The 20,294-nt window shown below is 47.6% G+C and overlaps 1 pseudogene; it reads right to left on the reverse strand.

Annotated features, from left to right (window-relative positions):
• Window positions 1–1,365: 1,365 nt before the first annotated feature.
• LOC146829313 (zinc finger protein 862-like) lies at window positions 1,366–3,434 on the reverse strand (annotated as a pseudogene).
• Window positions 3,435–20,294: the final 16,860 nt, after the last annotated feature.

Raw genomic sequence — 20,294 nt, forward strand, 5'->3', positions numbered from 1 at the left:
TCTGCACCTACAGTACTCAGGTCCATTCCTGGGCACTGTAAGTGCAGTGCAGCCATTTAAGAGTATATGGTGCAGAGAGCTCGTCAAACACGAACTCCACAGCACCATAATGGGAACACTGAAGACTGAGAAGTTTGGTATCAAACTTCTCAGCACATTAAACCCGCACTGATGCCAGTGTGTGATTGTATGGACAAAGCACTACTGAGGGCATCTTAGAGATGCCTCCTGACAACTAACCTACAATCCACGTCTGGTCTTGGAGGCTGCCTAGGCTGCCACACATCAGACATGTTGCTGGACCCCAGGGTGGAGAGCCCCCGCTCTCCTGGGCCTGCAATAATGCACATCCTGGGCGAGGTGCTAGGTCTCCTCCCCCAGGATGACCAGGGGGAAGCTTCAAAGGCATGCTGACTCTGTGAGCTTCTCCAGGCCACTTGCTGTACCCAGAAAACTGCCCCCTCCCCCGGTTCTGAACCCCACTCTGGCGGGAAGACTGGCCGGAAACACAAAATAAGGACAGGGGATGTGCCAGCCTGCCCACCCCAACCCTCAGGTGGGGTAGGCGAGGTGAAGCCCATCTCCGAGCGCTCTCCATCTTGAAGATGGGAAACCCTGCACAATCAGGACTAGGCTAATGGCCCACTCCCACAGGTGAGTGGCAGGATAGTGTGTGTACCCACCCCAGGGCACGGACCCATTGGTCCCTGCCCTGTACCTACCTGTAACGCACCTAAATCTAGTATTTAGAGGCACCCTGAACCTTCCTTCTCTAGATTCCAAAAAAGAGTCGACATGGCACACATCCCTGTGTTGCATGCACACAACCTACACTGCCCTGGCATACATCATCCACCCCAATGTTCCCTCTAATTTTTTTCCTCTGTGTGCGGCAGTGGAGGGTCTCTGTGCGCTGCAACCATGGCTATGTGCGCCAGGAACCAGACCGCGTGCTTGTGCAGTGCCAAATGTCAATCCAAGCGTTTACTTAAAAGTGAAAAGATGGTGCATTTACACACATACAGCACCACGTTAAGGGTCTTAAGGCCGGTTTGCAAATTGGATAAACACGCCATGACATAATTGGTTACACAGGCAAGTACACTTCAGGTTTAGAAAAGCACAAGATTCCAACGGTGGTACCATCATTAGATTTTACTAAATATTCTTAACTGTAGCACTGTTCATTGGGTGGGTAAATGTTGCGAGCCTATACAATATCCCATATACACAATAAGTTACAAAATTACATAACATATGTACAATTTGATGTGAAAGCTATGTTGGGCTATCCCGCCAGAGATAGTTTGTAAAACTTTGACATCCAGACAAACATGGACTGTGGGAGAGGGCTGTTCAGACATGTCAAGTGGCATCACTAGATGGGTGACAGGGTTGCTTCTCACGGCGATCCTTGCCATTTTTCCAGTGCTGATAAACTCTATCAAGGTCAACTTTCCCATTCAGGAGGTAGGCCTTTGTCCTCATCAGCATATCCAGATGCTTCTGCTCCAGTCTATTCCTCAATTTATTCTTGATAGTATTCATGAGGCTGAATCCTCGTTCACAATCTGCACTAGAGGCTTGAAATGTTGCGCAGACATCAACAAGCTGAGACACCACACTATACTGAGCAGCCTTGCGTACAGTGAAATTCACCATGTCTTGAAAGGTGGTAAATAACCCACCCTTTACATGTTCTGCCACCACATATTTATAATCTCTGTATTGTTGAACAACATCTTCTGGTGTTTCACAATCACCCAGGAACAAGACATTGTTATACTTTTCAACAAGTCTTTGTATATTCTCAGTCCCAAAATCAAAATGTGATTGTGTTGCTATTGCCTGGATTTCAAAACTTGCCCATTCTTTCAGTTCATCTTCAGGGAACCTTTTTTGCATGTGCTCACAAAGAAGGGAAACAAAAGACAAAATAGGCCCACTGTCGAACTCTTGCCTTTCCTTGTACATCAGTATCATATCTCTTACATTGCTGCTCCAAAAGACAGTGTCCCCCAAATACTGTCCCTTAATTTGGCCAATCTTTGCTCTTGCATACTGTACAGCTTCAACAGTAGTCAAAGAACTTTTTTGGAACAGTTTGCACAAAGATGCAAATTCACTCAGAATGTCATTGAGTACTGCAAGGGAAGTACGGTAGTTTGAGTCAGATAGCTTTTTGTAACAATATTTAGCAACTGGATCATTCTCTTCAAGTTTCTCATGCTCAAATTACTTAAGAACAGCCTCATAATTCCGTATTAGTGCACCAACTGCAAAATGCCTTTAAGTTACCGGACTTCATTCAATGGTCGAAAAGAGACCACTTCACAATCAGTGACCGATGCCATTTCATCCAGCTTGGACTTCCTTGCAGGAGATCTGGAGAACACAGTGTAGACAGTCCTCAATAATGTCTCCATCTTTTTAATCATTGGAACACTCTTTCATGCATCATCAACTCCCAACTCTTCTCAATGAGCAACACAATGCTGCTCAACTAGATGGGGAATGGATTGTTTAAGGCGAGTAGCAACACCATTATTTTTACCCAGCATCACAGACGCACCATCGGATGTGAACATGACCATTTTCATGAGGTCCAGTTCTTTGGCAGTGTAGAATTCTTTCACAGCAGAAGTGATCGCCTCAGCATTACAACTAGTCAGCTTTACAATGCCCCCAAACAGTGTTTTGTGCTCTGTTGAGGTTACAGGTCGGAACTTGAAGTACAGGATGAGCATTTTTGTAACAGAAATATCTGTGCTCTCATCAATTATCAATGTGTGATACAAAGCGTTACGAAGTTCTGCCATACCTTCACAGTGTATCACGCTATTGATGGCCTCAAGGAACTCAAAGGCATAGGTCTTGCTCCTCCAGCTGTCTGGTATCTTCACATACAAAGCTAGGTGGTCATGGATGTCTTGTACAGATAACATTGAAGTATTCATCTTGACTGCCAGCAACACATTGTTGATGAGAATCTTTATCTCCTCAGGCAGGGATCTTTGTCGTTCAACTACTTCCATTCTTGTTGCTTTGTCAGTGGCAGTTTCCGTCAGCATTGCCCGCACTCCAAAACCAAACCTGGCAGCAGCACTTCTGTTTCTCAATATCACCATGGCAGACTCGTGAACTTTGCTAATTAGATGGCGTTTCAGGTAATCCAGTTTCCAGCCATCACTCCATTTCTTCCCTGTAGAAAAGTCTCCAACAATCTTGGCTTCGGCACATGCTTTGCAAATCAAGCCCACGTCTGGACTCTATTGAAATAGTTCCCAAAGTTGCACGCGAACCTTGCTTCGTGATTTCTGTGTCTCAGCCTCCACAATTTCTTTCGTCCGCTCTTCCTTGAATACAAGGCAACATTTCTTCCTTTGTGGTGAAGCATCACACTCTGCAGAAGGTACAGCTTTGCGCTTGAACATATTTGTGATAACTGGGTTTAGCCTGCTATGCCACAAAGCCTGCAAAATAAAGGAACATGGCTAAAGTTGATGCCTATTCTCATGATTGCAATCTGGCACATAGTACTGAAGCATCGCCGGCAAAACGTAGAGTGTAATTACCTGGATTTTTCTGTCCACTGCCCTGCCCTTTCAAACTTAAATGTAGCACTGTCCGTAGAGCCTGCAATAGAAGTAAAGATTGTTACAGCACATTGTAAATTTGTGATACAGCAATATACCATGTGCACCATAAGGGATCTCTACCAAACAATTACCTGCTCTGCTTGTATTCACGTATGCCCGTTCAAATGTGTGGGGTACTGTCTGCGAAACCGACAACAGAAGAAAACATGGGTAAGGGATGTTGTTGTACCACAATACACAAGATGCACCAGAGTTTAACTCTACCAAACAATTACCTGCTCTGCTTGTACTCGCGTATTCCCGTTCAAATGTGTGGGGTACTGTCTGCGAAACCTACAAAAGAAGAAAACATGGGTAAGGGATGTTGTTATACTACAATGCACAAGATGCACCACAGTTTAACTCTACCAAACAATTACCTGCTCTGCTTGTACTCTCGTATGCCCGTTCAAATGTGTGGGGTACTGTCTGCGAAACCTACAACAGAAGAAAACATGGATAAGGGATGTTGTTATACCACAATACACAAGATGCACCACAGTTTAATTCTACCAAACAATTACCTGTTTGTTCTGTCTGTACTCACGTCTGCCTGTACAACTGTATTTGTAGCACGGTCTGACAAACCTGCAAAAGAAAAGGGGTGCAGATTGTGAATCTATTTACCCAGCACCCCCCAAATCCAATGTGGAACATAAACATAATTACCTTGTCTTTGTGGGTACTCACGCCTGACCATTCAAACTCAAATACCTCACAGACTGCAAAACCTGCAATTGAAAACAAGATGGTTAGCAAAGGCTCTAAGAGTTACAAATAATGAATGGGACTGGCCCAGATACTCCAATAGGAAAAACGACCAAATAGTTACCTGGGATTCCAGATTAGGCAAATAGGCACGTGCCCCTGTGCTTCATTATTAGCATCCATTAGGCTAAACTTATCTGCACCTCCCCACACAATCCAGCCACTGAGGGCCGCACTGATTCATGCAGGGTAGTGGTCAGGGACTTGGGAGGGGTTACGGTGGACTTGGAGTAGTATGTACATTTAGTGGCTGAACAATGTGGTACCAGAAAACTTGGGATCAATACTGGCTTCTCCGCTTCACTTTGGCCGGATAACTCTGGAGATTGATGGACCAGCTGCAGAGAGATCTGTTTTTTGTCTAGTGGAAGTTTTGACCATTATAAAGTAGTGGAGGAGGTCAAAATGCTTGATGCAAAGCAGGTGAACCATGCAGATCACAAAGTGCAAAACAAATCCTACACCATCTCCTCTTACATGGATGCTCAGCAGGATTGCTGCATACATTCTCTCACTTTGAAGTTAGAGAAAGAAAAGTAAACACCAAACCCCCTCTGAAGCGAGAGCTTGACATTGAAATGCACTGCAAATGTGACAAGATAAGACCAAGATGTAAAGACCAGTTTGGACACAGCCATATGCAAATCAATTTGCCTTGTCAATCTGTCTTTGGTCTGAAATGTACCTTCGGTTTACATGGGCAAACCCTTCTGTAATACGGATAGCGCTTGCGCGCATGTAGTGCCAGCTCTATCTCAAGAGGGCAGCCCGTCATTTTCATGAAGGCAAGGCCAGTGGAAACGAGGGAATCTCTTAGCCTCTGTGCCGCACTGTAATATGGACGCAGGCGCAAAGCTAAAGAAGTTGTCAGGAGGCAGACTAAAGTGTAACACAAAAAAGTGGTGAACTATCAGTATCCCCCCTGATGGCAGCTGTCTGGAGGGGGGAAAGAAGGTCCCATGGACTCCCCAGACATCCGCTTGCAGGGGGGTGCAGTCAGTCACTGCACCCTCCTGCAAAGGTATCTCTAATCCTTCTTTAAAGTGGTGGGCGCCGCCGCCACAGTGAAACAGTAACTTTGAAACAGCCCTAGTCCATGACTGCCCTGAGAGCAGTGCATTTACTGTAATAGGGTGCACGTTCTCTGTGTGCTCATGGCGCACCTATTTAAAGGTGCACCTTGGTGCAAACAGGAAATTTGCATCTTATGCGTAATAAGGCCCAAGGGAGTTCTCACAAGCATCAGGTGGATTTATAAATATGAATCATAGAATGGCTGTTTCTGTGTTGTACGTCTCTGGTTGTCAGAACAACAGCACTTTCGGCATCTACAATTCTGTTTCATGTCACCAGGCTACCTTAAAAATGAACGTGTCATTTGAGGACTCGGCTGGCGATGTAGGATCAAGATCACACATATGTCTGAGTGGGAGGCGTGATTCAGGGGCTTTAAAGTCTTAGGTGCAGAATCAACAAAATCCGCGCACACCAAGGGGGCTGGCTCATTTCTCACAACTTGAAGCTCATCTGAAAGTGCTGTTTCACTAGCTCTGTGCATTGGGGCGCATCTGATCTAATCAGCGCCACTGAATTGGCAAATGCGGACATTTAGTCAACACGACTACAGCCACTACCAAATAACAGTGGAATAAGCCTAATTTGATTTTAGTAGGACGTCTGTAAGGCGTCCGTAATTGGGGACCAAAAACAGAATAACTTGAAGGAAGGTTGGTCACCCTACAGGGAATCAGACGTGGGCACAGAGGGGCTCTTATGCAGGGCCAGACTGGCAGACCAAATCAGCCCTGGTAGTCACAAGCTCTCAGCCACTCCTCATCGCTTGGGGAGAGCAGGACATGAAGCACAAGGAACACTGAGCCGGGCTGCGTCCTTCACCCGGGAGCAGTAAGTGTTCGGGCTGCCTGTTCAAATAGGACAAATTCAGGACGGTGAGTGTAAAAATTCAGGGCAAGGGGTCAAAATTCAGGACACAAATTCAGGACAGGAGGTCAAAATTCAGGACAAAACTTCAGGACAATAGGTAAGTTTTACAGACACATCAGGGGAGGTCGTGCAATAGTATACAAGTAAGCCCAGCCATATCCAAACATATTCAACCATTTGCAAACCTATCATGTATCCTTCCATCTATCATTTCACTCATCCATCCCTTCATCCATTCTTTCACTCATCGATCCATTATCCATCCATCCACCCTTTCACCCTATCCATCTGTATACTCATCCATCCACTCTTCTACCCATCCATTTACTCATCCATCCAGCCATTTACCCTTTCACCCATCCAGCCATCCTTTCACTTACTCATCCATCCATTCACTCATCCTTCCACCCATCCACCCTTTCAGTCATCCATCCATCCTCCCTTTCTCTTTCCATCGACCCTTTTACTTAGCCACCCTTCCGTCCATCCATCCACCCACCCATCCTCTCAACCACTCATGAATCCATCCATTGACCCTATCACTCATCCATCCTCTCATCCATCTATCCTTTCACTTGTTCACTCATCTATTCATCCTTTTGTCCATCTACCCTCCCTTTCACTCACTCATCCATCCTTACATCCACCCTTTCACTCATCCGTCCATCCATTCACCCTTGCACTTATCAATTCATCAATCCATCCATCCACCCACTCACCATCCACCTTTTCACTCAGCCATCCTTTAACTCATCCATCCATCCTTTTAACCACCCAGCTACCCTTCCACCCATACATTCAGCTATTTACCTTTTCTCTTACCCATCCTTCCACTCACTCATCAATCCTCTCTCATTATCCATCTATTCAATCTTTCATTCATCCATTCACCCTTTCACTAATTCATACAGCCATCCCTTCACTTACTCACTCGCCCAACTTTTCATATTAATTTCGAGCGGAGCCTTTTTGAGAAGATGCCCATCAAGAACTTCACCCTCGCTGCAGGAGCCATTCCAGGACTAGGACAGAAGCCACCCAGGGCGGAGACGGGATTCACCACAGGCGGGGGGAGGGGGCAGGAGCCATCCCGGGGGGGGCAGGAGCCATTACAGGAGGAGGAACAGGATCAGAGACCCATTGTGGTTCAGAATGAAGTCCCTGCACTAGCAAGCACTCAAGTTTCTCCTACCACAGTAAGTGTAGTTAGGGTATGTGTTTCCTGTTGACTTGTGCTTGCTTTATGGTTGTTTTTCCTAGTGTCACCATCCAGGACAAGCACCTAAAATGCAGAGTACACTTTAAGAAGCTAAAGCAGGAAAGGCTTCGGTTAACTTTGATCTATCAATCCAATTAAATCTTGCAGATTTATTGCCTGCAAACGCAAATGTGGAAGAGCCAGGATGAGAAGCCCCCAGTGGCAACTGAAACTCGGAGGCAGTCTTTCCTCTCTGGTCATTGATTTCCTCAACAAAGATAAAACACTTAAGCCTTCTCTAACATTAGTCCACATGGACGTCAGATTCAGACCAAATACAATTTGCAAATTACCAGTCTCCTCAAATAAGCATTTCCGCAGTACACCCAAACAGGTTGGTATTATCAATGAAAGAAAATCCAGCCATACAACTTATCAATTATCTGCTTCATTTCTAACTTTCTGGACTGCACGTTTAAAATAATTTACATAAAATTGCAATTCAATTAAAGGCTATGAAAAAAGGCATTCATAAGTATCAGTAGACCTTATAACTGCCTAATTAGGAATGAGAACAGAGACTACAATTATGCCAACACTGGGCCGATTCATTAACAGCACTGCGGTGGCAGAACAAGGTTTTCAGTTAAACACACTTCCAAGATAATTGTACAATTTTGTTTGCCAGGCACAATCAACAAGAATCTGCTATTTTTGTTTTCACCCCATCCCCACTCGAAATGCTGATTAAGAGAATATTATTATGTGAGTACCACTGCCCCCTTTACAATCTCTGTCTTGATTTAACAAGTGCGCTCTTCTTTCTCTCTCAATCAGGCCCTCGCCAGAAAGCGAGGGTGGGAGGGAGCGAGCCAATGTAAAATCCAGTTTGAAGCAGTACCCCAAACATCAAATTTGCATCCAGGTGCATGGAAAGTGAAAAATAACCGGGCAGGAAGGGTGTAGTGAATTATAGAAAAGGGACAGGAATGAGACAACTCTGCAACAGCGTAGTAAAGGGAAAACTCTGAGCTAAGTGCATCATGAGAAACCAGTTCCACTAGGTTTAACTGCCACTCAAAATTCATAAGTCATTCATGTTGCGTCCCTTGCCCATCTCTTAGAACAGGATATTGCCATTGGAGAGTGCTAGATGGGTTGTACTGAAGGATGGTAGCAAGCAATGACGAGTGAGCAAGTACAAATGTTAGCAGGGCCATTATCGCAGACATCCACTACAAACACACGCAAAGAAATGCAAACGTGATGGTGCCTAAACATGAAGAGGATTCTCAGGTGGGTGGAAGCTGTGCCGGCTTTAGGGTGGTGCCCGGTTACTGACAAATGGCGTCCGTTAAAGAATCCTTCATGGACAACGGGCAGACGGCCGAAATTACGGACGGTTGGTCACCCTATGAACCAAAACAATACAGCAAGTTTAAAACCACGGCGTGTGCTTTGTAGGGTAATCGGCCTGGTTTGCAGACTTGCTGTATTGTTTTGATAGTAAAGCGAGGCTGCGGGCAGATTGAGTGCTTTTATTTAAGTATCCATGTTAATCGCAGCCCCTTCACTAGCTGCGATTAACATGGACACTTAAACAAAAGCACTCAAGCTGCCCGCAGCCTCGCTTTAGTATCAGAACAATACAGGAAGTTTGAAAACAAGGCCGATTACCCTACAAAGCACACGCCGTGGTTTTAAACTTGCTGTATTGTTCTGATAGTAAAGCGAGGCTGCGGGGGATATTGCGTTGATTTTATTTAAGTATTCATGTTAATCGCAGCTCGTGAAGGGGCTGCAATTAACACGAATACTTAAATAAGGGCACACAATCTCCCCCGCAGCCTCGCTCTACTGATCAAAAAATACAGCAATCAGGGCAATACAGAAGCACAAACAAAAGGAATTGGCCACATTACGCTTACCTCCGCTCCCGAGTGTTCCACTGTAAAGTGGTCACTTCCGCCGCCGCCGTCCTCAGTCTGGAAATGCCCGTTTTTCGCGCCGCGCGCCTTTTAAAAGTGGCGGCGGCGCGAATTCTCTCGTGGGAAGTGCCATCTGTGCGCGCTGCACACATGGCACTGCGCGCTCGAAGGTAGAGAAGTGAACGCGCGCGCGGGCGCGTGCATTAGTGGGAACAGTGATCCACCCCTCTAGCTGGGTGCCCTATGCCAGTGGTGTGGGCACAGGAGCATTAGCCCTCTGCACCTAAAGTACTCAGGTCCATTTCTGGGCACTGTAAGTGCAGTGCTGCCATTTGAGAGTATATGGTGCAGAGAGCTCGTCAAACACGAACTCCACAGCACCATAATGGGAACACTGAAGACTGAGAAGTTTGGTATCAAACTTCTCAGCACATTAAACCCGCACTGATGCCAGTGTGTGATTTTATGGACAAAGCACTACTGAGGGCATCTTAGAGATGCCTCCTGACAACTAACCTACAATCCACGTCTGGTCTTGGAGGCTGCCTAGGCTGCCACACATCAGACATGTTGCTGGACCCCAGGGTGGAGAGCCCCCACTCTCCAGGGCCTGCCGCAATGTACATCCTGGGCGAGGTGCTAGGTCTCCTCCCCCAGGATGGCCAGGGGAAAGCTTTAAAGGCATGCTGACTCTGTGAGCTTCTCCAGGCCACTTGATGTACCCAGAAAACTTCCCCCCCCCCCGGTTCTGACCCCCACTCTGGCGGGAAGACTGGCAGGAAACACAAAATAAGGGCAGGGGATGTGCCAGCCTGCCTACTCCAACCCTCAGGTGGGGTAGGCGAGGTGCAGCCCATCTCCGAGCGCTCTCCATCTTGAAGATGGGAAGCCCTGCACAATCAGGACTAGGCGAATGGCCCACTCCAACAGGTGAGTGGCAGGATAGTGTGTGTACCCACCCCAGGGCAGGGACCCATTGGTCCCTGCCCTGTACCTACCTGTAACGCACCTAAATCTAGTATTTAGAGGCACCCTGAACCTTCCTTCTCCAGATTCCAAAAAAGCAAAGAAGAGCAAGAAGAAAGCAAAACTGTCATGCAGCTGCTAAGAAGAGGAAGACACCAAATGCTTTGGCCCCAGCCCTACCGCCTGTCGACCCTTGAACCTGTTCCTGCCAAAGCCCGGCCCCACTTTTGGCCAGCAACCTCACAAACCCTGGAGGACCTGGCTACCTTGTGACTCATGATCATCTGGGAGTCCCATGAGCAGTAGCTCTGCTCAAAGCAAGTTTCTAACCCCTGGCATCATCCCGGAACCGCAAACCCTGCACACTCTGCACCAGCCAAGCCTGGCCTGTGCCGGAGTGGACAAAGACCCCGATGACGTCCCCCCGGTGACTGTGACCCCGAAGGTCTCACCTCAATGCTCATGACATGCCTGCAGCCTCAGAACCATTGACCCCCCCAACCACAATCAACAGAGGGTAAGATTTCCCAAGACCAAAGTCATCCCTGCACCTGGCGCCCTGCCGCCCCCTGTGCCCGACTCCTGGGTACATACCCACCCTCCAACTACCCAAATTACCTCCCAAAGTGGTGGGGGCACATGAAGAATTTTCGACCCCGAGCTTCCAGCCTTTGTTCGTCCTGAAGCTTTGCCATTGCAATCCATTGAGCGCACGAAGGGTCAAAGGTACCCTGCACCCACCCGCCCGAGTGGCCCTGGCAGTGTAACTTCTACTCCTACCTACTCCCCCATTTGCCCTGAGCAAGTGACCAGGAGCCCAGCTCCCACAGCCGCGTGGCCTGCTAGTCAGCAGCCAGCAACCAAGGCCCCCCTGCCTCCCATGGGATAGCATCGGGCAGAGCTCACTCTGCCCTCGTCCGACACAGTGCCGCAGAGGGTGTAACAACTGTACCAACCTGACCCTGGGGGGACCCCTGAGTCTGTGGCCAGAACCGTAACTCTGCCAGTCGAGTACTTACCCAAGAGCCGATAACCCAATTTTATTCCATAGTGTAACATTGATTGGTTTCATAAGAAATTTCTTCTAAGTGTGGAGATTCTAGGAGTTAAAATATTTGCTTAAAATCAACCAAGTAACAAAAACGGAAATACTCACCTGCTACTAGGAGAGATCCCACTGCTGGATCTTGGTGCCCAGCACTGACCCAGAATGGCACTCATAACCGTACTTACCAATAACACAATTTTCTTCCATAGGAAATCATTGCCAGTTTTTCTGTTAAATTTCTTCTAAGTGTCAAGTTTTGAAATAGCAAAATATTGCCTGAAAATCAAAACAGCAACTACAACGAATTTACTCACATGTTTCCAAAACTTTGCCCACGACTGAATATAGGATCCAGTCCTTGAATTAGAAAAGTAATCTATTGCAAATAACTTCAAACTCACATTGAGCTCAATGTATTATTGTGTTTGAAATTGTGTTGCCTATTGCAACTACTTGTAAGTATTACCTACCAAAGTCAATTGCATATTGCAAAAGTATGTAACTAAAGCCTCGCAATCTGAGGAAGTATATTTTGATACCTATTGTTGGTTCTAAAATAAAACAAACATATATTTTTATATAAAAACCATTGGCCTAGAGTTCAGTTCTTGAGTGTGTGAGACCATTTGCTGACTGAGTGTGTACAACAAATGCTTTACACTGTCCTCTGATACTGCCTTACTGCTTGACCAAGCTACCACTTTAGAGAGTAAGGTTATATCTAACTTTAACCTCTGCCAAAACTCTGGTGACTGTGGACTCTGTGCACACTGTACCTATTTGGGAACAGTATATACCTAGCCACTTTCTCACAATATGCATGTGTGACAATTTGCACAAGTCTGTTGCAGGACACAAGTAGTGTCACCAAGAAGGATAGCAAAGCATAATCTCCTGGCATATCGCCTTACACAGGACGTGTTGGTCAACGATTGTTGTGATGTAGCACATTGCATGTCACATCTCTAGGTGTTCACAACAGATTCACATTGCTGAGGAGACCCAAGGGCACAGGTCTAACATACATACATTGAACTACAAAGTAAGCCACACCGATGTTGAGTCCACAATACTTACTGAAGTCAAAGTGCATAGCGTCAGTCAGCCCCTACCTGTGCAAAAACAATGCCAAAGCAACTTCTGAGCACTGCCATGAAGTGCACACATATTGGCCAATGTGCCCACGGATGTCAGTTGAACTGCACTTAGCATATAGTCTGAATCAGTGGCAAGATTACAAGGGTGTCATCACTATGAGACAATGCGAAGGTTACAGCTGGGATGAGTGGCTATGGCACTGTTGGTACAGGGAGCAATGCAGCATATCACCACTTGTGTGCAGCAGAACTGTGTGCCTGCAAACAAACATCATCAGGTCCAAAAGCAGAACTGTAATGATTAAGTGTGTCACAAAAGCAAGAAAATCGAAGTTAAGTCTGTATTCCGAACAGTGCTAATACTCCAAGACACCTGTGAGTGACCTCTATTCCAAACTCATGACTCAGTCTCATATAACTCATGTGACTCACTAGCACTGTCATGCCATGTGACGTTAACAATGGACCCACAAATGACCAACAGCATGCATGGAATGGAGATCGATTGGCCATGCCCAGGAACATGTGAGATGTTGGAGGTCACAATGAACTGTCACCAGAGTAGGCCGTAAACCATAATTGCTAATCTATCAGACATGCAAGGTCATTGTGCTCACATCTAAGGTATCTGGCCTAAATCCATCCTGCAGAGTGACAGGTCAGGACCATAGTTACACATACAATGATTACTCCAGTGATGGTATGAGTTGCACACAATGGGGCAAGCCCCACTCCCCCACATCAGCCATGATATAAGTGCAAGCAGAAATCTAAAATTAACAAGGTTTATTCAACAATAATATATATAAAACAACCCTGCACTAATCTGTGTCCCTAACTCTAGCCCTAAACTAACTACAAATATTTTTTCTAACTAAAGCTATCTTACCTAACGATTTACAAAAACAGAAAATGAATAAATACATCAACCCCCCACCCAAAGATAAATGAAACCTATCCCCAAATCCTATAACATTCAATAAGTAAAAAAGTCTAAATCTAATCCTAACTAAGCCTACACTAAAACTATGCTAAATAACACACACAACTATGACATTACACAACATAATACTAAAATAGGGACATTGTGGGAAGGGAGAAGAGGGGGAGGGTTGAGAACAGGGGCAGTATTCATTGCAGTCCAAGGTGGTTCCGGATCTCATGTATATGCCGGTTGAGGTAAAGAAATTCACAGCGAATGTCTTGGAGGATATTGGTGTTGTTCTGGACCATCCGTATCAGTTGGGACAGTCCAGGATCCATGGGGGCAGGTGCGGGTGCTGGTGCTGGTGCAGATGGCGGCGCATGGTGGCCTGGTACCTGTGCGGGTGTGGCGGCAGGGGGATTGACAGGGTGGGAGCCCACACTGACACCTGAGGTAGATGGTCTGTTGCCGCTGCCAGTCAGGATGCATTCCGGCAGCAACTTCCAGGTCCCTGCCTTCTTCTCGGCCCGGTACCTCCTTGCCATCATTCTAAATCCCTTGTGTACCTTACGCACGTGGAGGTACCGGTCCTTGGCGACCTGGAATCGGTGCTGTTCCTCAGATGTCATGTTGTCTGAGAGAAAAAAAATCTATGTTAGTTTTCTGTTCCCTACACTATGTAACCGTCCAACATGAGATCTGTATCACAAATTAAAAACAACATGGGAGGCAACACATCCGCTTCACCCTGTTAAGTCAAGGACTGACCTGTTAAACCCAATGTCTACGCATGATTCAATAACTACATGCTGTTGAGACTGACATGACAGTGTATGGCATGGTACATGCACTGACACAACTGAATGCTAAGGACACGCTACAAACGTGGCACCATTGGACAACCGGGCTGTGTGTGACATGTACAATTGACTTCATTCGGGAGGCATAAGCCCTACATGCACAGAACAACCCTCGCCCATCCTGTGACAGACAGCTGCATCAAAAGTACAATACACATGTGTAGCCATGTGTGTCCCCCAATCAATCAATCAATCAATCAATCAACGGCATTTGTATAGCGCACTACTCACCCGGAGGGTCTCAAGGCGCTGGGGGGGGGGATGTTACTGCTCGAACAACCAGGTCTTGAGTTGCTTCCTGAAGGCGAGATGGTATTGGGTTGTCCGGAGGTGGATGGGGAGGGAGTTCCATGTCTTGGCCGCTAGGTAGGAGAAGGATCTTCCTCCGGCGGTGGCTCTGTGGATGCGTGGGACGGCGGCGAGAGCGAGGCTGGCGGAGCAGAGCTGGCGGGTGGGCTGGTGGAAGGTCAGGCGGTTGTTGAGGAGCTTGGGGCCCAGGTCGTGGAGGGCCTTGTGTGCGTGGGTGAGGAGTCTGAACGTGATCCTTTTGCTGACTGGGAGCCAGTGAAGGTCTCTCAGGTGTCCGGAGATGTGGCTGTGCCGGGGGATGTCCAGGATGAGTCGAGCTGAGGCGTTCTGGATCCGTTGGAGTTTCTTCTGGAGTTTGGTGGTGGTGCCGGCGTAGAGGGCGTTCCCGTAGTCCAGCCGGCTGGTGACGAGGGCCTGGGTGACCGTCTTCCTGTTCTCGGTGGGGATCCATCGGAAGATCTTTCGCAGCATGCGCAGGGTGTTGAAGCACAAGGACGAGACGGCGTTGACTTGTCTGGACATTGAGAGGGAGGAGTCCAGGATGAAGCCCAGGTTGCGTGCATGGTCCGTTGGCTTGGGGGTGGCGCCCAGGGCAGGGGGCCACCAGGAGTCGTCCCAGGCGGAGGGTGATGACCCCAGGATGAGAACCTCCGTCTTGTCTGAGTTCAGTTTCAGGCGGCTGTTCTTCATCCATTCGGCGACATCTTTCATCCCTTCGTGTAGGCTGGCTCTGGCGGTGTCCGGGTCGTTGGTGAGGGAGAGGATCAGCTGGGTGTCATCGGCGTAGGTGATGATCTTGAGGTTGTGTTGGCGTGCGATGGCTGCGAGGGGGCTCATGTAGACGTTGAAGAGGGTGGGGCTGAGCGATGACCCCTGAGGAACGCCGCAGATGACTTCGGTGGCTGTGGACCGGAACGGGGGGAGGCGGACTCTCTGGCTTCTTCCGGCGAGGAATGAGGTGATCCACTCTAGGGCCTTCTCCTGGATTCCGGTGTTGTTCAGGCGTTGTACCAGGGTGCGGTGGCAGACAGTGTTGAATGCTGCGGAGAGGTCCAGGAGGATGAGGGCCGCTGTTTTCCCGTTGTCCAGTAGGGGTCTGATGTCATCTGTGGCTGCGATGAGGGCGGTCTCCGTGCTGTGGTTGGCTCGGAAACCGGACTGCGAGTGTTCGAGGGAGCCGTTGGTCTCAAGGAAGGCGGCTAGCTGTCTGTTGACGGTCTTCTCGATGACTTTGGCGGGAAACGGGAGGAGCGAGATGGGGCGGAAGCTCTTGAGGTCGGTGGGGTCTGCTGTAGGTTTCTTCAGCAGGGCGCTGATCTCGGCGTGTTTCCAGCAATCCGGGAAGGTGGCAGTTTTGAAGGAGGTGTTGATGATGTCGCGGAGTTGGGGTGCGATGATGTCATCGGCCGAGTTTAAGATGTGGTGTGGACAGGGGTCCGTGGGGGATCCGGAGTGGATGGTGTTCATCATGCGTGTTGTGTCTTCGGTGCTGACCCCAGGAACTGTGTACAGTACATCAAGTCAGTGCCAAGGCAGGCAAGGGTGTATGTGTACAGGTGTGAATAACTACCTATTGTAGTCTCACACTACATGCACAATAACAGGCCTGGGACTGCCCTACTCACACTTGCAATCATGCGTCATCATGCCGCACACATGGAAACATGTTTGGGGTATGAATGCTGACTTAGGCACCTACTCACTCCAACATTACTATGCAATTGGTGATAGTCATCCACTGCGAGGGGGATACATCATTGGCCCACAACTGCCAGTCATGCATGTGTTGTAACCCCAATCTCACTCCATAGTAGAGATGAACATGCATGCATCAACTACGCAAACTGTTACAATGGATTACACATAGTAATGGCACCCTGGGGTAATGAGGGTTGTGTAATTGTTATGGCTAATGCGTACACACAGATATTGTTTCCGCAGGCTGGATTTGCCAATCTATGTGACATCAAATGATGCATAGCGAATGCATGCGTATGAAATGTGTGTTGAGTGATATCACCAATTGTGTCAGATGAGTTGGTACATATGATCCTGATTCCAGCATGGAATGTCCACACGGACATAGCCTGTCAACACCATTGCAGTGCACAAATATCAAATTTCAATTGACGTACACATCTATGGAATGTGTTTGTGTAACACGCCATTGACAAAATTGGATCTGAGCTACACCCTGCCACTTCTGCTTCTGTGCTATGAAGCATACCTTAGGTATCACTGTGCCAAGATGTCTGACCTTGTACGGACATAATAGCACTGCCTCATTGTGCACAATGCTACACCCACTGCACGCCCCTTCGACGATGTCTACTGCATGTAAGTGTGCCAGCTTGACTAGGCTGCGCAAATGAACATGGGAGTAAATGCTAGTGGCCTATTGACAACACAACTGCAATGTAAATGCCTAGTTGGCAGCATTAGTTGCTCGGAAATAGGCACATACATTGACATGTGTATCAATGACTGTTGATGGACAAAGTCACAACTCTGAATGAGATGCATTGTACCCCTTTAAACTACCATATTTGACACAGATCGGAAAGGCTGAATACCTCTGCACATCTTAGGCAATTGACATGCGATACACACCCATACTGCTAATCAACAACGTGTTGCATTTGGCACAGACACTCATGACCACGCAACATGCCAATATTTCTTGTCACTACTCACCAGTGGCGTGTGGGTCCCGGAAACAGTCAATGTCCCTCGCAGTGATAGGTTGGCATCCATCTGTGAGAGGACAAACGCAAATAGGTGTTGTTAGAAAACCCCAGCAAACGTGGCATATTTACAATGTGAATTGTTACAGTGACAGACAATGCTACATCCCTGTGGTGTTGACTTCATGTTTGCCACATGACTGGGCCTACTTTGAATGGCATCCACACACGAACATGTGGAAGCAGAGGCTGCACAGCTAAAACATCACTGCTGGCCGAGCTGCACATATGAGTTGTGTCACGCAATATCAAGGCACCTCATCCACACGGAGCGCAAAACAAAACCGTTTTACTCATCATCCTTGACTGATCGCTGCGGCGTTCAGCACTGTCTCACAAAGCCCACCAATATGCAGACTCCATAACAAAGGGATCAAAGACAAGGCCCTCAACTGGATCTGCTCCTTCCTCAATGTACATATGGTGTGGGTCAGACGCCCCTCTGTTGTCTTGGAGCCTACAACAGCCAGCCGTGGAGTCCCCCAGAGATCCTCATTCAGCCCTACAATCTTTCACATCTACATGTCTCCCACGCCACAATCGGGATTAGCTATGGACTCAACATTGTATCATAGGCATACGACTGGCAACTCCTCCTTGACATATCCAACTAGCACAACTCCTGCAAACACAAATATTGCGAAGCCATGATAGAGCTTGCTAGATGAATGTCAAAGAGCTGCATACAAGTGAGCAACAACAAAAGATAAGTACCCATCATGCTCCAAAACCTCCACGCATGGAATTACACGGGGTCCTCACACGGCATGGGGAACCCACACCCCGACACGGACAAGGCACGCAACATTGTCGTAAATTGGCTGCGATTAAATTAGCGTTAGCGGAATCCATCTGGTATTTAGAGGCTATCCTGTACATTTTATGGAATCCATTTTGTATTTCTGGCAGCCATTTTGTTTACCCTTGTGCTCTGTTTAAAGGACTGGCTATACTTAGACTCTGCTACCCTGCACATGCGCAGGAATATCTAACTGTCCATACATCTGTTTTTAGTCTGTAACTATCAGGCTGTTTCTACCAGAGTCAGCAACTGCTAGCTCCTCCTTTACTGATGACTGTGCATTTCTGTATGACCATCTATGTATGTAACTCTTCTCATGTATACTTGTACCGCCCTCTGTTTGAACCCCTGTGTGGGTATAAAAGACCCATGGTTCTTCTACTCTGTGTGCTACCTTCATTCAGCACCACAGGGTGCTGGGTAATGTGGTTCCACTTCATGAAGGTTTATTAAACTTTGTATTTTCTATTCCAGTTTCTGTGCCAACTTCTTCTAATTGTCTGAGGATTCTGTGCAGAGAAGGACGAACCCCTTGCACCGGTAGGCCTAGCTGAGGTCTCCTTACAACAACATGTAATCCATCATGGACTCCGATGTCCAAGATAATTGCAAGATCTATCCGGTCTCATTATCGTGCTTCCACACACTCTGCCTCCTATGTCAGACAGTCAAATGACTCCTACTCAAACACACATAGACACTCACTCATGCCATGTGCAATAGCTCACCCTACTACGGCACCACAGTCCATGACAGAATTTACATGAACCACATCCGCAAGCTGCAGGACATCTCAAATGCAACCACAGGACTGATCCTCACACTGCCAGGACCCTGTCACACCTCCCACCACCTGGGCACACTCCACTGTCTCCACATCAAAGCTAGAGTCACATTCAAGATGTGCACCCAGGCTCACACAGCCATCCACAACACTGGGCGAACATACCTTAACGTACAACTCTCGTTCCATGGCACATCAAAGGACCCGACGATCCGACCAGCTGGCCTATGCCGTGTTCCCCTGCCACAGAGAGACCAGATTGTGAGTCTGCTCCTTTTCCTACCTTGCAGACATGGCCTGTGGCAACCTTCTGCTACACCTCTGACAGGCAACGTTGCTCCCCATCTCCAAGCACTAACTCTGAACATTGCTCTTCAACAGACACACCCCTTGCTATACTTCAACATGCAAACACCGCCACGCCCCTGCAACCCCTCCTGCAGAGTATACGCTCACATTAAGCATGTGTATTTTGGGATGGTTAACACCGGGGATCTCCATTCTTATGTGGTATTTCCAGTGGCAAACGTAATCTACGCGGTCATTGCAACGCCAATCGTCACTCCACCTTGCACTGCATGGCGCACATCCATAATGGGTATTTTGATTGACTATCCCAACACCTTCCGTACTGTTGCACACACTGTAGTGGGAAGAGTGAGTCATGCAAATCCAAAGTCAAGGCCATCATGCGCAAGTATTTTTAGCAAGTCACATTGCATTAACCAAGTTTTTACAGTGTCACGGTCTTGGGACAGCATTAAGACATCATATCTTCTTCTCACACACGTCACTCATATATGTACGTAACATTAGTCGTGTACAACAAGGGAATTGGTACTTCCCACCCTGGATGCCAGGCATGACTCTGGTGTAGTCAAGCAGGTCCGCCTCCCACGCCAGCATGTCCTGCCAGTGGTGCTTCCACTGGCGCACGGTCCTGTTGACTTTGAAGCAGCGGAGCATCTGCACCCGCACACGCTCCCACCTCAACTTCCGCACAGTCACACCATAGCCCTGGAGGATACGTTCTCCCCTCTCCAGCATCAGAGGCAGGTAGCACCGCACCAGCCACAGGAAGCCCCCCAATGCCCCCTCTGACATCCGCCCTGACCTTCCCACTGCCGGCATCTCCACACACCCCAGTTCTCACCCCAAACTACCAAAAGAAAACGCTCTGATGACAATAAAGGAAAATAACCCACAACAAACACAACAAGACTGAGGACAGTAGACAGTAAAAAGTAAATAAAATGTGAAATAATTCAAAAATACACATTAGA

This window comes from Triturus cristatus, chromosome 5_2 (assembly GCF_964204655.1).
Source record: "Triturus cristatus chromosome 5_2, aTriCri1.1, whole genome shotgun sequence".
In the NCBI taxonomy this organism is placed as follows: domain Eukaryota; kingdom Metazoa; phylum Chordata; class Amphibia; order Caudata; family Salamandridae; genus Triturus; species Triturus cristatus.